The following is a 12461-nucleotide window of genomic DNA, read 5'->3' as shown; positions in this document are numbered from 1 at the left end:
CACCATCTGCAGTGATTTTGGAGTCCAAAAAAGTAGTCTGTCACTGTTTCCACTGTTTCCCTATCTATTTGCCATGAAGTGACTGTGAAGAAAGCTGAGTGCCAAAGAACTGATGCTTTTGAACTGTGGTGTTGGAGAAGACTCTTGAGAGTCCCTTGGACTGCAAGGAGATCCAACCAGTCCATTCTAAAGGAGATCAGTCCTGGGTGTTCTTTGGAAGGAATGATGCTAAAGCTGAAACTCCAGTACTTTGGCCACCTCATGAGAAGAGCTGGCTTATTGGAAAAGACTCTGATGCTGGGAGGGATTGGGAGCAGGAGAAGGGGATGACAGTATGAAATGGCTGGATGGCATCACTGAATCAATGGATGTGAGTTTGAGTAAACTCCAGGTGTTGGTGATGGACAGGGAGGCCTGGCATGCTGCAATTCATGGGGTTGCAAAGAGTCAGACACGACTGAGCGACTGAACTGAACTGAACTGGACTGATGGGACCAGATGCCATGATCTTAGTTTTCTGAATGTTGAGCTTTAAGCCAACTTTTTTACTCTCCTCTTTCACTTTCATCATGAGGCTCTTTAGTTCTTCTTCACTTTCTGCCATAAGGGTGGTGTCATCTGCATATCTGCGGTTATTGATATTTCCCCCGGCAATCTTGATTCCAGCTTGTGCTTCATCCAGCCCAGCATTACAGCCTTGACATACTCCTTTCCTTATTTGGAACCAGTCTGTAGTTCCATGTCCGGTTCTAACTTTGCTTCCTGACCTGCATACAGATTTCTCAAGAGGTAGATCAGGTGGTCTGGTATTTCCATTGCTTGAAGAAATTTTCCAGTTTGTGCTGATCCACCACAGTCAAAGGTTTTGGCATAGTCAGTAAAGCAGAAATAGATGTTTTTCTGGAGCTCTCTTGCTTTTTTGATAATCCAGCAGATGTTGGCAATTTGATCTCTGGTTCCTCTGCCTTTTCTAAAACCAGCTTGAATATCTGGAAATTCACAGTTCATGTACAGTTGAAGCCTGGCTTGGAGGATTTTGAGCATTACTTTATTAACGTGTGAGATGAGCGCAATTGTGCAGTAGTTTGAACATTTTTTGGCATTGCCTTTCTTTGGGATTGGAATGAAAACTGACCTTTTCCAGTCCTGTGGCCACTGCTGAGTTTTCCAAATTTGCTCGTATATTGAGTGCAGCACTTTCGCAGCATCATCTTTTAGGATCTGAAATAGCTCAGCTAGAATTCTATCACCTCCACTAGTGGAGGTGATAGAATTTGTAGTGATGCTTCCTAAGGCACTCTTGAGTTCATATTCCAGGATGTCTGGCTCTGGGTGAGTGATAGTACCATCGTGATTATCTGGGTCTTGAAGATCTTTTTTTGCATAGTTCTTCTGTATATTCTTCTTGCCACCTCTTCTTAATATCTTCTGCTTCTGTTAGGTCCATACCATTTCTGTCCTTTATTGAGCCCATCTTTGCGTGAAATGTTCCCTGGAAAAAATGATAGCTTTGACTACATGGACCTTTGTTGGCAAAGTAATGTCTCTGCTTTGTAACATGCTGTCTAGGTTTGTAATAGCTTTTCTTCCAAAAAGCAAGCATCTTTTAATATCATGGCTACAGTCACCAACTGCAGTGAATTTGGAGCCTTTTAAACACAAGCATTTAACTCATAGCAAAAGAGTATGTCATTTGGAAATGCTCTCTCTTACAAGTAGCATAATATCCAATGCAGTGTGGCTAAATGATATGACAATTATCTTGCAGAAGAAATCTGGGGTAGGTAAGTCTAAGGTTATTTTAGCAGTTCAACAGTGTTACAGTTCCAGGTAGCAGCGCTGAATTTCTCTCAACCTTTCCTTTGTGGTTTAAAGAAGGTTGTTGTAGCTTTGGACTTTGGGTCCCCACACAACCAATGCCCAAAGGCATGAAATAGGAAGACATCCAGGACAAGGAACTAGAACTCTCATTTTACAAGGAGGAAAAGCATTTTGCTCAGAAACCACCCAGCACACCTGCCGTTAGGTTTCATTGGCCAGAACTTGGGCTTTTGGTATATTAACATTTCATTAGCTGGGGACTTCACTAGTGGTCCAGTGGTTAAGAATCCGCCTGCCAGTGCAGGGGACACAGGTTCAGTCCTGGTCTGGGAAGATTCCACATGCCACAACTACACTGGTGCGCCACAGATACTGATCCCTAGTGCTGCAGCAGAGTCTGTGTTCTGCAGTAAGAGAAGCCCAAGCACCGCTAGCTCCTGATCACCACAACTAGAGAAGGCGCAAGTGCAGCAATGAAGACCCAGCACATCTTCAAAGTGCAAAGAGAAATAAACCTATATATTTGGAATTCTAAAAAGACTTTAAGATTGAAAGAATAATAATAATAGGTATGTGGTCTCAGTCGAATTATTTTCTTTGAGCTTCAAATTCTCTGTCTAAAAAATGGGGATGATGATAGTATCTATTTCTTAACGTTATTTTGAATATCAAATGAGATAATACATGTAAAGTACAGGCTGTGCTTGCTTTGTAGGAGAGTGTAGTTCCGTGAAAATGACCACAGAAGTTGAAAACCTGCAAAGAGATCTTAGGCCTCCCTGGCGGCTCAGACAGTAAAGAATCTGCCTGCAACCAGGAGGCCAATCTCCAACCAGGAGACCCAGGTTGGATCCATGGGTTAGGAAGATCCTCTGGAGAAGGGAAAGGCTACCCACTCCAGTATTCTCGTCTGTAGAATTCCATAAACAGAGGAACCTGGTGAGCTACAGTCCATGAGTAGCAAAGAGTTGGATATGGCTGAGTGACTATCACTATCACTTCTATCAAAGAGGTCTTAATTCTCAGTGGGAAAAACTACAGTTGTTATGTTCTTCATCTTTAAAAATTGTCAAAATATTTAAAGTTCTCTTGTTGTTGGTTTTAACTGTCTAAAGAAACAAAAAAATAGAGTTCATATTTATTTTTTTTACTGTAATTTAAAACAGTGGACCCATTGAAGATGAAAATTAAATGTTTTGGGTTGGTTTTGTGGCTTTTTTTTTGGTACAAAATTTAGCCAAGAGTTGAAGTTTTTTGGTATAAAACTTATCTAAGTTTTTTGTTGTTGTTGTTGGTATGAAACTGAGCAGTGCTTGCCTTCTTGTAATATAACATACTGTAGGGAGTAAGCATCTATTCTGTGCCTTAGAAAATGATCATATTCCTTTCTAAGTTTGGATCAGCATCCCATAGTCTATCCTTAACACTTTCAGCATCATGAAATACCTTAGAGAGTTTCTTTAATGTGATTTTTTTTGCCTGTGTCAATCCCTCTGGAACATCTCCACCCTTATCACAACGACTTTCCTTATTTATGTTCGTAAAATCCCCTTTACTCAAATTTTCTGGCTGCATAGCCAGCATTGAATAGTGACAGTATCATCCCACAGCCGGCTATTTCTTCTCTACCTCTGTTTACCTTTGATGTGAGTTTCACTCCCACCGTTATCATCTGTTGGTTGTTTGCTTTGGCTTTGTTGGGGCTTCGTTGCTGCTTGCAGGCTTTCTCTAGTGATGAGATGGGGCTACTCTCTAGTTGGGGTGCGTGGGCTTCTCACTGCAGTGGCTTCTCTTGTTGTGGAGCACAGGCTGCAGGTGGGTGGGCTCAGTAGTTGCGGCTTTCAGATGTTGCACGCTGTGGCACAGGGGGCTTGGTTGCCCCAAAGCCTGCAGAATATGAGTTCCCGGACCAAGGCTCGAACCTGCATCCCTTGCATTGGCAGGTGGATTCTTAACCCCTAGACTGCCAGAGAAGTCCCCATTTTTATCTCTTTTGCTAGCTTTTTTTGTTGGCCAATTCTATTATCTGTTTTTTATAGATGTCACATGAGTTTATCACTGGGAATTAAGGAAGCAATACAACTACATGCTTTGCTATCTGTACATAAACTGAATAACAACAGTCCACTGACCAATCACTTATAGATTGTAAGAGAAGTGACATGATTGGTCACAAAATCATGCTGTTATCAGCATAATAATTTTGTAGACTGAAAAGCTAACAGCAAAGTTTATGCTTATCCAGTTACTCACAGTTGGTATACTGTGGTAACAGTTTTGAACTGTGTTGTAGGGGGACTGATGTTATTAAACTATACTGAAATGTGTAGTTTTTTATATGGTGCCTGAAATATATGCTGACACTGTGCACAACAAGGGAAGTGCTGTGCCTAAGCAGTGCCTGGCATGTGGTTAGCACACAGTACATAATAGATTGTTTCATTTCTATCATTTTCATTACATTACTACTGTCTCTACTCATCCTGAGCTATAGGATGGAGGGAGGGGCTGGTGCTAAGAGGCGGCAGACAGTGCAGTATTTTCGGTTAAGAGTGTAAAATTGCCATGTCCAAGGGACACCTTAATCTCAATCGAGGACTCGAGCCAAGGGCTTATTGGCAGCAGTCTGAGCTGGGTTTTGAGGAGCGCCAGCAGGTGGGCAGAGCTCAACAGCAGAGAGCGTGGGCAGGCTCTGTTCCCACCATGGAGGAGGCAGATGGTGTTTGAGAGGTCTGCTCCCGGATCACAGGCCTCCAGCCATGGCTAGAGCAGCAGCCAAGGCCTGGAGAGGGAGGGCACTGGCAGGACCAACACAGGACTCCGGGCTAGGGAGAGCCTACACCTACGACCAGAGCAAGGAACTGGCACAGAAGTGAAGGAGGGAAAGCACTCATCTCATGGGGAGAAGGGGACTCCAGCATGCTAAGAGTCAAGCATGGGCACAATTGTCTCAGCTAAGGGAGTGGCAGAGAAGAGACAGAGCATCTGAGCTCCAGACAAGGAGATGACCCATCACTGAGCCCCCATCAGCCAGGGAGAGGGAATTGAAGCCCTCAGAGTCATATTTCCTGCCCCCATGCAGTTGATCTTGGAGCCCAGCCCCGGGAGACCGAGGCCATAAATAGAGCTCGTTAGCCTGTCCCAGGGCTGTAAGTCACTGCTACTGCCCAATGCTCCCTTTCCTTCCAGTCATGTTTATCAGCTTTTACAGACTTTATCTTACCTACTTATATACAAAGTAAAACATTCAACCAGGGCAGGCCCATTGGGTAAAAACTGATAAACATTTGGCTTTCAACCAATAAGAAATAAACATGGAATAATAATAACTCAGATAATTGGAGTTGTGTTGACTAATGACAGCACAAATGGAAAATGCATATAGATTGCATAGGGCTGCATTCAAGCAAGTAACTGAAACCTGACCAGAGCAACTTAACTGATCCAGGTTTGTCTTCCTCACGTGGTTATATGCTCCATAAATAGCTCAGGCTGCTATGGTGACTCCCAGAGCCATCAGGACTGAAGCTCCTCCTGTGCTCTTTCTTGTTGTTCTTGTTTAGTAGCTAAGTCATGTCCAACCCTTTGCAGAACCTGTGGACTGCAGCCTGCCTGGCTTCTCGGTCCATGGGATTTCCCAGGCAAGAATATTGGAGTGGATTGCCCTTTCCTTCTCCAGGGATCTTTCCAACCCAGGAATCGATTCCGTGTCTCCCAAGTCTCCTGCATTGGCAGGTGGATTCTTTACTGCTGAGCCACCAGGGAAGCCCCATTCTTGCTCAGTTCAGTTCTGTTCAGTTCCTCAGTCCTGTCCGACTCTTTGCAACCCCATGGACTGCACCATGCCAGGCCTCCCTGTCCATCACCAACTCCCAGAGCTTGCTGAAGCTCATGTCCACTGAGTCAGTGATGCCATCCAACCATCTCATTCTCTGTCGACCCTTTCTCCTCCTGCCTTCAATCTTTCCCAGCATCAGGGTCTTTCCAATGAGTCAGTTCTTTGCATCAGGTGGCCAAAGTATTGGAGCTTCAGCTTCAGCATCAGTCCTTCCAATGAACACCCAGGACTGATCTCCTTTAGGATGGACTGGTTGGGTCTCCTTGCAGTCCAAGGGACTCTCAAGAGCCTTCTCCAACACCACAGTTCAAAAGCATCAATTCTTCAGTGCTCAGCCTTCTTTATGGTCCAGCTCTCACATCCATACACTCTTGCTCTGTCCTTCTTAATTGTCACATTCAGGGCCACTGAATCACACAATGCCAGGTCACAGATATTTTCCATTTGCTCATTTGGGTCTGCACTCCTCTGTAACTTGCTCAGTGCCCTGAGACTGACCTAAATGTATTGCATCACCTCAACTCTCCAGGTCTCTGGCGTCCAGTTGGGTTTGGCCAATGGAAGGCACTACTCACAGAAAATTGTAAGGTTGGGGTAATCAACCTCCTCATCCCTTTCTTGGGGTGAACAGAGGCTGCTCCTCTCAGGCAGCCCTTCCCCGCAGCTGTTTTCTCTTGGTCCTGGTAACCACTCCCTTCTCCTGCCCACAGAACTGGAAATGCTCCCTGCATTGCTAACCCCAGGCTATAGCCTTGACTCTTAACTATGTTTCCTAACACCGACTACACCTTTTCAAATAGTGCCTGTTTTCCAAGTCTCCACCATCAGCCCTTTGGAGTGAGCTGTGTGTGTCCTGTTGGGACCCTGACTGATTCAACATGGTGGTCTCTGCGCACAGCCAGCAGGACCATAGGCAGCAGCACAGGGTGGTCCTTCCAGCCACAGGGTGTTGAGATGGCTACTCCACCTCCAGGCTCCAAGGTTGGATTTCAGACAGGAGGAAAGGGCAAAAGGCACCAAACAGCTCTTTGCCAGGAAAACAGTAGCTTTCTAGGAAGTCCCAGACAGCCAACTTCAGCTCACATGCTGCTCTGGCCGCAGGACCTTGGAGGAGGTGTGAGTACTTTTCACTGGACAATCACCACTTCAAATGAGTGTTTCTATTAGTTGGCTAAAAAGTTCCTTCAGTTTTTAAGTAAAAATGAAAGACACATTTTTCATTTTCCCCAAGAACTTTATTGAACAACATATTCCATGTAGGTTTGTTGCACTCCCTTCTGCCATTTTTAGCCAAGTTCATAATTCTGTTTTCCCAAAACTTTTATATTTGAAGGGAAGAAGCAGAGAGGTTACTAAGTAGTACCAGGCTATCAATGTTGGCAACAGTGTATAACAAATGTGGACTTTAAAACAAAGAGTCACCACTCACTCACTGTTACAATGTCTTTCTTTTGTTCATACTTTGAAGTGTCTTCCTGCAACAACACTAATAATAGCTTATACCCTAACCCTAGCCCTTAGTGCTTTACATGCATGATGTTTTTTAACCCTCACAAGAAGCTTCTTCATTTAATAGATGAGGAAACTGAAAGTGGGCTTTTCAGGAATGTGTAAGTATAACACCTGAGCTGACACCTAGATCTCTGTCAGTCTCCAGAGCCCAGGCTGGTAACCACTGCACTTCTCAGGGTGCTTCCATATCCTGCATCTCTTTCTATTCTTATTTCTTCCACAGGGGAGAATCTATGCATCCAGTGTGGAAATCCATGTCATAGATAATAAGCCTCTTGCATCCTCAGAACATGGCCCAGCAGAAATAAAGGAGAATCTGCAGTTGGAGGCAATAAGGGATCAGGGAGAAAGTGTACCAAGAACAATGATAGAGAGATTTGGCTCCATATGGAAGTTAGTATGATCAGCAAGTAGGGTCTATGAAACAACATGATCATTATTTTGTTTCTGAGTCCCCTTCTTGGGTGCTTTGTTCTCATACTCTCTGAACCTCCTTATTCACCACCTCTTCCACTGGGTCAGGCATTTTGCTAAGTGGATGAGAGATGGGAAGGAGAGGAAAACCCAGCCTTTGGAGAAAACTGGACTGGGCAGGTGTGGAGCTTGGAGCTTCTGAAATGGCAGTGGCCAGCCCTGACCCAGGAAATGTTGGTATTTTGTTCATGTAGTTGCAGTGAGGGTTGGAACAAGAGTACTTAGCCCACAGTACCCCAAGCTATCACCCAGAATCTTCTGACTCCCTGCAGGTGATCAATATATAAAATGTATCTTTGCTGCAACCAAAGATAAATATCTTACAACCACACCTGTTAGCTGAAACATCGAGAATTGTGGTTTAAAACAGGTTCCTGGAAGTAAAGAGAGAAGAGGAACAGTGTGAAGTGGAGTCTGCTCCAAAGAAAGGTGGCACACTTGCTGGTGATGTTAAGGCTCTTTGCTGTTGTTTGCTTACTAACTCTTGTCTGACTCCTTTGCAACCTCAAGGGCTGTAACCCACCAGGCTCCTCAGTCCATGGAGTTTTCCAGGCAAAAATACTAGAGCAGATTGCCATTTTCTACTCCAGGGGATCTTCCCAACCCAGGGATTGAACCCGGGTCCTGTGTTTCCTGCATTGGCAGGCAGATTCTTTACCGCTGAGCCACCAGGGAGGCTGGAGTATAGGGTATACAAGAGAATGACACAGGGCTGCCAGTCATTCTCCACAGTGCTTCTGAAGGATGACCTTGTTGGCTTTTTTTTTTTAATTTTTGGCCATGCCATGCTGTCTGCAGGATCTTAGTTCCCCGAGCCTTTGGCAGTGAAGATGCTGAGTCCCAACCACTGGACTGCCCAGTAATTCACTTGAAGGATGACCAAGTGAAGAAATAATTACGGATACAATTTAACACCAGAGTTGCTGCCCCACATCCTAGTATTTGAAACACTTCTCAAGTAAGAAACAGTTGCAAAGTGCTGAACAGAAATTCCAGTCCCTGCTTCATTACTATATTGCTGTGGGAACTTGGACTTTAACTTGCTCAAAGACTCAGCTTGCTCATTTGCAGACTGGGGCAAAAGATATCTGTTCAACTTACCTAACAAGAATGTTATACAAATAAAACAAAATAGAAGATATGAAAATGCTTTGTTAATGTTCGAAGTTCTATACAAATAGATCTGGTCTAGATACTCTGACTCTGCAAGTTCAAGTCTGAAACCAGCCCCCACTAAATCCTTCAGAGCCACAGTGTTCATTATAGTAGCCTCTAGCAACACTGGCTATGAGAACTTAATATGTGACTAGTGCCACTGAGGAACTGAATTTTAAATTGTACCTAGTCTTAATCAATTTCAGTTGAAAAACTGGTTCATGATCCAGTTACTGGAAAAGTCTGAAGTGTGTTTGGAGCAACCTTAGCCTGCAAATCTATTTTTTAAATCATAAATTTTATAAAATCTAAATACATATAAGTTGTTTCTGATGAAATTTAGTCTTGGAATTGAGATATGTTGCAAATGTAAAAGACACACCAGATTTTAAATGCTTCATGCAAAACAAAAAGTGTAAAATGTCTTGTTAATAAGTTTTCTGCCAATTAAATATTGAAATAATATTTGTAATGTATTGAGTTAAATAAAATTTATCATTAAAATTAATTTGACCTCTTTGTGTTTTTCTTTTTTGTGTGAAGGATTTTTAAAATGCTTTATTTTTAAATTGGAGGATAACTGCATTACATGTTACGTTAGTTTCTGCTTTGCGACAGTGTGAGTCAGCTATATGTACACATAGGTCCGTCCCTCTTAGACCTCCCTTCCAGTCCCCCATCACATGCCACCCCTCTGGGTCATCACAGAGCAGCAGGCTGAGCTCCCTGTGCCATAGAGCAGCTTCCCACCAGCTATCTGTCTTACACACGCTAGTGTGTATGTGTCAGGGCTCTTCTCTCAATTCGTCCCACCCTTTCCTTCCCCCACTACGTCCACAAGTCCGTTCTATCCATCGGCATCTCTGTCCCTGCACTGCAAATAGGTCCATCAGTATCATTTTTCTAGATTCCACATATACCCGTTATCATACAATATTTGTTTTTCTCTGACTTACTTCACTATACTTTTTTTTAACCAAGAGTTTTTATTTGTTAATTATTGGAAGATCGTGGCTTTACAATATTGTGTTAGTTTCTGCTACACATCAACATGAATCAGCCATAGGTATACATATGTCCCCTCCCTCCTGAACATCCTTCCCACCTCCCATCCTATCCCACCCCTCTAGGTTGTCACAGAGTACCAGGTTAGAGCTCCCTGTTTAATACAGCAATTCCCTTTGGCTATCCATTTTACACATGGTAATGTATATTTTTCATTCTTACTCTTTCAGTTTGTCCCTCCTCCACCTTCCCCCACTGTAATAACGCACATACATGTAACCTAGAAATATGGCACTGATGAACCTGTTTGCAGGACAGCAGTGGAGACGCTGACATAGAGAAGAGACTTGTGGACACAATATTTTTCTTAAAGCGACTACTGGAAATTTTTAAATGGCAATGTGGCTTGCATTATATTTCTGTTGGGCAATATCATTTTAGATGGAGGCGGTGAGCAGAGGCAGACTCATTTCCTTGTAGGAACTAGGGAGAGAAGCCACTGCTGAATACATTCCATGATCCCAGGCTAAGTGCTGGCATGGTTTCCTGGGTTTCTGAGAATAAATGGCAGAAACACAGAACAGCACAGAACTGGGTGGGGCTGATGCACTGCCTGATTCCTTTCCATGTTCAGGCACAAAACACACCATCTAGAAACTTTCTGTCACTATCATTGCCTTGGCAGAGGATACAACAGTTGTTATCTGGGTTTTGACTTGGAGATGAATGCATTCTAATGACAAGGCCATTTCAGGCGACTCTAGTGGCCATGAAGACAGTCTTAAAATTGGTATGCACTTAACTTCTTCACTTCTGCCCTCTCAACATCTACCTGAGATCCAATGTGTGGTGGAAATTCACCCTCCAAGCATTTGCTTTTTTCCAGTTTTGCATCTTTACCTCCAGAGCAGCCTTGTTTTCAAAATGATTTGCGGGCTGCCGGAGGAGGCTGCAAAAGGAAGTCTGGCCCATCGGAGCCAGCCAGCCAAGCACATCTGGAAGTGGTTTCAGAGGCCTCCTCACTCGGCCAGCACAGCGCCTGGATTCCCAGCTGCTTGGAGCAGGGGTGGAAGAAACCCGACCCACTCCAAAGTCGACGCAAGCAAGGGAGGTGCAGTGGGGGAGCAGGACTCTCTTGGAAACAGAATATTGGCCTCGAGGCTCTCCAGCCCTTTGAGATTTCCAATGGGATCTTAGAAGCAGCTGAAGCACCATGAAGGGCAGTACCCTGGGGCCAGCCACGATTTGAACACTCTGCCCTGCAGCTCTTTGGACGGAGGAACCCAGAACCCTGACCTCACCGCTCACCAGGTAAACAGAAATTTACAACAGGGTGACAGCCTGTCTATTTCACTCTGGCCTGCTGGCAGCTGTCCTTTATTTTGCTGTAGATGCAAGAAAGTAGATCTGAGGTGGACTGTCCCACGCAAACCGCCTTCAGGCGCCCCCAGCTGATGTTTGTAGTATGGCAGCGGAATCTTCATTTTTTTGCCATCGCCGCAAATCCAAAATAGTGTGCAAGTTTTTCACATCCTGCATTGCTTTTCCAGACCTGGATTTATCTCCATCTCCCTACCCGCCAAAGAGTGTTGATTTACTGTTTTCCTCATATTTTCAGTGTGGAAATCATCGGTTAGCTAGCACTTGATAAATGCTAGCGTTTAAAGCAGGTATGTTTCTGAGCCACAAAAGATTTAATTGAGTTATGAATCTTGTTTTCGGAATCCATCCTAGGAAGCTGTTCTGAGGGCTCCAAGCACCCCACCCCCTTCCCCCGCAAAGAACTAGCAATCCTATGAAATCTAAATAAGGGCTTATGGTAAATACAGTAGTCATAGTGTTCAGGCTGAAAAATGCTTTTTAATGTTCAAAAAATGTCCTCTTATGTTCAGTTTATGAGCAAGAATAATACATTGGCTAAGCCTGATAAAGATTGATATGTAATTTATGACAAAAGTTAAGAAGGGATACTTAATATAAGAGGGAAAAGAGAAAAAGAAAATATGATATCCAAACATCTGAATGTGCTGTGGAAAAGGCAGTGCCTAGCTGTTTGGCCCTGTGCAGCCAAATATCCCAAGCGACACTGGTTTGTTTGTCTTTTCCTCCAAACGTTTTGGTGTCTCATCCATACACGGAATGCTTTTGCATGCTGCGTGATGGAATTCTGGGTTTCTATCTAACTCAGAGCTGTGCAGGGCAGTGGTGAGAACACAGGCTCTGGGGTCTGACTCACAGAGATAAGTCTTTGCACTGCCACTTAGCAGCTTTGACTCTGGGTGACTCTTTTTATTTGTAAAATAGGAATTAAGCGACATCATATGTGTGAATGTGATGTGTGCTCAGTCTCTCAGTTGTGTCCGACTCTCTGTGGTCCCACGCACTGTCCATGCTCCTCTGTTTGTAGAATTTTCCAGGCAAGAATGTATTCCAGGGTATCTTCCTGACCCAGGGATTGAACCCATGTCTCCAGAGTCTCCTGCACTGGCGGTCGCTCAGTCATGTCTGACTGTTTGCGACTTCATGGACTGTAGCCCGCAAGGCTACTCCATGGGATTCTCCAGGCAAGAATACTGCAGTTGGCAGTCATTCCCTTCTCCAGGGGATCTTCCCAACCAGGCATCAAATCCAGGTCTCCTGCATTGCTGGCAGATTC

The 12461-nt window shown here is 44.1% G+C and overlaps 1 protein-coding gene across 3 annotated transcripts in view; it reads left to right on the top strand.

Moving 5' to 3' along the window:
• Window positions 1-12461, top strand: part of GLT8D2 (glycosyltransferase 8 domain containing 2) — a 53557-nt gene that overhangs the window by 5661 nt on the left and 35435 nt on the right. Inside the window, exons 1-2 of one of the 3 annotated variants that reach the window (XM_069585233.1) lie at window positions 10921-11116; window positions 11424-11475. The exons of 1 other annotated variant lie outside the window; for it this stretch is intronic. The gene's annotated coding sequence lies outside the window, so the exon portion shown is untranslated. Of the gene's footprint in view, window positions 1-10788; window positions 11117-11423; window positions 11476-12461 lie in introns of those variants that run through there. One more of the 3 variants, XM_069585231.1, reaches the window with a different exon arrangement.

Source organism: Ovis canadensis, chromosome 3, assembly GCF_042477335.2.
Source record: "Ovis canadensis isolate MfBH-ARS-UI-01 breed Bighorn chromosome 3, ARS-UI_OviCan_v2, whole genome shotgun sequence".
NCBI lineage: Eukaryota > Metazoa > Chordata > Mammalia > Artiodactyla > Bovidae > Ovis > Ovis canadensis.
This window is presented reverse-complemented; position numbering and strand designations above follow the sequence as displayed.